Raw genomic sequence first — 5,000 nt, forward strand, 5'->3', positions numbered from 1 at the left:
AAATGTTGTGGATCCCCAAGTGGCTGTAGCAGGCAGCAGGCCATGAGACCACACCACAGGTCTCTAAGCGTGGGGGGGGGGTGTCAGGCAGTGGGCAGCGGGTCACCAGAGCAGCCAGTTCCAGGCAGGGACAGTGCAGTTACCCAAGTGGTTGCAGTGGGCCATAAGAGGCAGTGAGTCCCAGGCAGGGAGTCACGTGGTGGGTGAGAGACCTCGATGGGGCAGCCAGTCCTATGAGGAGCGACAGACAGATGGGCATGCCATGAGACCATGCCACAGGTCTCTGAAGGCAGCTGGTCCTGGGCATAGAGCCACGTAGTAGGTGAGAGACAGAAGAATAGATTGGATATTTATTCAGTGGGTTATGGGGGGAAAGGGGAGAAGAAGGAAGGAGAGAGAGAGAGAGAGAGAGAGAGAGAGAGAGAGAGAGAGAGAAGAGGGAAAGGGAGAAGTGGTGAGAAGGGAGAAACAGAAGCTTCCTCTTCCAGAGGGAAATAGAAAGGGAAGGGACTCAGGCATGAAGCTGAAGATCAGCTTGCCTTGGCAGACAAGGGAGGGAGTGGGCGTGGCTTGTCTCTTAAAGGGACAGGACAGACCATTACACTACATCTTACTAGTTCCATGTCAGCACACAGTATAGGGGAAGAAAGATAATTTTCTCTTAATCTTCAACAGTGCTGACTCTAGGGGAACTTTATACTGAAAGAGTAACAAGAGAAAATGAACAGGTTTCTTGATTTGTGTACTTCCTATGTCCGTGGATGATAATCCACAGAAATGAGGAGGTGTCCAGAGCAGACCCGAGATGGTTGCTTTGAGGAAGTGTCTAGAGTAGATCTATCAAGTTCAAATAATATCATTTGTTGAAAAGAAAGCTGAGCCATGTGGGGAAAAGGTGTGATAGCCAGGATGAAGCACTGCTAATAAAGAATCTGGTAACTTAGTGGTGCTTCACTTCACTAAGACCTCGTTTATAGAAAGAAACTCACCAGAATTTATCACAACTTTGCGTTCCTATTAATGGGCACTTCTATCACCTCGAGCCAGCTATTTTTCTGAATTGTTTTGTTGTTCATGTTAATGGAGAAAAACAATTATCGCAACATGCTGCTACTGAACCTGTGCAAGCATGGCTTCTGTGTAATGGTCTGCTCTCTCCCTGAAAGAGGCAGCTTCTGCCTCTCTCCATTCTCCCCAATTCTCCCCTCCCCCCTCTGTCTGTCTCTCTCTCTCTCTCTCTCTCTCTCTCTCTCTCTCTCTCTGTTTCTCTCTGCTCTTCCCCCTTCTCTCCTTACCTCCTCTCCCCTTCCCTTCCATAACCCACTAAATAAATATCCAACCTCACTCTGCATGGCGTGCCTATCTATGTCTCTGTCTCTCACCTGCCACGCAGCTCCCTGCCCACTGCTTGAGGTCTCAGGACCCATTGTTCATGCCTGCAGCATTTTATTTAATCCACTACACTCTGGGTAAACCACTGCTTCCCAGTTTTCCCATAACAGTTCCAGTATCCGGGTCCCTCATAGATCTGTTTGGCAGTCATGTTGTTGCCTCTTGCCCATGGCATCTGTTGGTCAATCAGTCATCTTGTTGCCTCTTATCAGCAGCTTTATTTCCTGGCTACTGCAGGAAAGTCAGACTTGCTAGTGTGAAGCTAGCCTGAGCTGGAACAACACAGCCACACCCAGTCTCAAACAAAACAAAACACTCACATGTACAAATATACATATATTTCAATACCATATTGAAAAGTTTCTCCACTCCGATAGGCCCCTCCTCCCACACAATAATCCGAATCAGACCTAATCAAACCGAATTAGAAAAAGATACCAATGCTCCTGGATGGCTTTTGAGTCCCCCAAAGAGGAGATGAGAAGGAAGACTGGAAACCACGTGTTTGTTCTCTGGGGAGCAGTTTAAATACCCTGTGGGAGAGGTCTTGAGCATCTCTGGGGAGGGGTCATCATTTAGCTGCTTTCTTGGGGGTGGAGTCTGGACTGAGGCAACTCCCAAGGGAGGGGACTTGGAATGGAATTTCCACCCAAACATTTCAGACTCTTTGGTTGTATGGATGCCAGGGCCTGGGGTGAAGTAAAATCCGAAACTTGAGTCCAAAGGTGGCTTAGAACGCCACAGATGTGCTGCTAATCTTTAGGCTGTCTCCCTGTCCCCAGGCTTCCCATCTGCTCTCACTGCCTCCTTAACAAAGTGTGTGCTTTACATCATTCAAGTGGTGTAATGATTTCTGCATTCCTGGCCAAAACCCGACCAATGTGCATATCTTCTCAAAGCCATAATCACAGTGTTTACACAAGGCGAATTCTACACAGCACAGGCTGGGTGGGGCGTTTGGTGAAGTGCTCCTATCTCAAAAAGAACTTTGAAAAGTCTCTGGCCTTTCCTGATTTCTTATCACTGAGTGTCTCCAACATTCCCCCTGGCTGTCTATCACTCCACTGCCTTTCTTAGCGATCTGCTACTGGGCAGTGAGCCTGTCCAAAAGCACGCCCTGCTATGAGCTCAGAGTTTCTTACAGTGGGAGGCATCTGAGCATGGCTCAGCTACATCCTGAGCTCGGGGTATTCTAGGGCTACAAGGGGCCAGCCAGGTGGCCCCTCATCTAAAGGCCTGAATGAGGGAAGCAGCTCTTACTTCTGAACTCTTATAGTGTGGACAGACCTTGAACCTGAAGCTAGGGCACCATGCTCCCTGTTTTGCTGCTCCCTGTTTTGCTGCTGGCTGTTGTTTCGGGACCCCTGTCATCTTAAAGAAGCTATCTGTAGTTGCATGGCCCTTCCTCAACATGGCATCTTCAAAGCCAGCTAGGATGTCTTTGCATCCAGTTGAGACAGTCTTTTATAAGAAAACACAATCAACAGAGTGACATCTGTGGCAATGGGGCAATGAGTTGCTGGGTCCCACCCAGGTTGTTCACTCTTGCTTGGAGGGAACACATAGATTGAGAAATTGCCCGGAGGGATAACAGAGACACAGAAGAAACAGACATAGGATAGGCTGAGGACCATCAGTGAATACTGAGCCTCAGGTTTATTTTTCATAGCCCTTTTATACCCAAGACAAAGGGGAGGACAAGAAGACTTTTTTTTTAATCATAATACAAGGAACAAGCAAAAGTTTAAAACATTGAGGAGCAAAGCACCCAGTATCTACACCTTAGGCCAAGCATCCTGTTATCTAGGCAAGACTTACAGCAGCTTCACCTTAGACCTGCTGTTGGACCTTGAAGGAGCAAAACACACTTTCACTCTCTAACCCTAAATCAAGATGGAGCGGAGCCACTTCTATGGGCTCCCCCATATCTGATTATATTTGCAGCTGCTTTACAGTTTAGAAGTAAGTTATAGGTTCTACCAGCACCCTGGGGGACAGGATTATACAAGGGGGTGGCTCGCTGGGGTTGCTCTGTTGGGCCTACTCTATCGCCTACAGGGTGACCAGATGGCTAATAAATGCACAAAGCATCACTCCAGAGCATAGTTGATCCTTTTCAAGATAAGCTGGGTTTGGCAGATTAGGTTTAAAGAATAAGGATAGGAAAGAGTCTAGTATGTCTTTGCTGGAAGTATTAATAGGATATTCCAGGCTGAGGCAAGATGGAGGACCACAGAAGCCTGGGGCAGACAGGGGAGCAACCCTCCCTTGAAGGCGCAGTAGTCAGAGGCGAGTAAACTCCACACAGAGGGGCTACCAAAAGGTCAGAAGGGTTGGAACTATGGACATGGCACCAAGTACACACAGTTAAGGTTTAAAAATAAGCATCCAGTTTTGTAAGCCAAGGTCTTTGTTCCTCACCCTCCTCAGCATTGCACCATCCTCGCTGGTTCAAAGAGGTCCTCCATCCTGGGAAGGTGAGAAGAGTAAGGAGCAGCCATTCCCTGTTTCTCCCCATGCAGCAGAGTGGTAAGGACAGAAGCCACATTTTGTTTCTTCTCATTAATGCTCGCAAGCTGCTTGTGAAGCTTCCTCGCTGCGTCCAAGTTCTTCTCCACCCTCTTTGAAGTGGCTGGCTGAGGACTCAGAATGTGCAGCCGGTTAAATTCGGTAGCTCTGGAAGGTCCTTGGTCCCACTTCAGCTTCAGTTCCTCTTTTGCCCTTTCAACATCATCCCCACCCCGGGAGCTTCAGGCTTTGTAGTTCCAGCTTTCCAATCCAGATGAAATCTCCAGTTCACATCTCCAGCCTTGGCTGGAAATAAAGGAAGAAAGAACGGATTCCTACTTTCAACTAGGCCCCTTCCCATTGGTGGCCAAGGTCAAGGTCAAGCTCCAGGTTTGTTCCACTTTTCCTTTGTGTTTTGCTAGTGTCTGGTCTGTGAAACTGGGAGCCACAGAGTTTTCTTTGAGACAAATCAGTGACTAAAACAGAATCCTGAGGCTTTAGTCATTCTTTTCTCACATCCAAACTCCTGGGTGGTTTGTTCTTGGGTTTTGTTTTGAGATACAGTCACTCTTATGTAGCTCAAGCTGACTCCAAACTCGTTTTTCCTGTCTCTACCTCCCACCTGTTAGGATTACATGTGTGTGCCAGCACACCTGGCTTAGCGTGTCTAGCTTTTCCAACCTTCCATCAACCAGTCTTCCTATAAAAGTAAAATGCTACGGATCCCCAAATGCTGCAGCAGGCCATGAGGAGAGACAGACAGATGGACACGCCACAAGACCACGCCGCAAGTCTCTGAAGGCATCTGGTCCTGGGCAGGGAGACACGCAGTGGCGGGCGAGAGACAGAGACATGGATAGGCACACTATGCAGAGGGAGGTTGGATATTTATTTAGTGGGTTATGGAAGGGAAGAGGAGAAGGGAGAAGAGGAGGGAGGGAGAGAGAGAAAAAGAGAGGGGGCAGACAGAAGGGATAAGGGGAGAAGTGGGGAGAGGCAGAAGCTGCTTCTTCAAGAGGGAGATGGAAAAGGAAGAAACTCAGGCTGCAAGCAGGAAGGAAGGGCTGCCTGCCTCAGCGGGGTGGGGGAGGAGGAAGTGG

Source organism: Microtus ochrogaster, chromosome 19 (assembly GCF_000317375.1).
Source record: "Microtus ochrogaster isolate Prairie Vole_2 chromosome 19, MicOch1.0, whole genome shotgun sequence".
Classification (NCBI taxonomy): Eukaryota; Metazoa; Chordata; class Mammalia; order Rodentia; family Cricetidae; genus Microtus; species Microtus ochrogaster.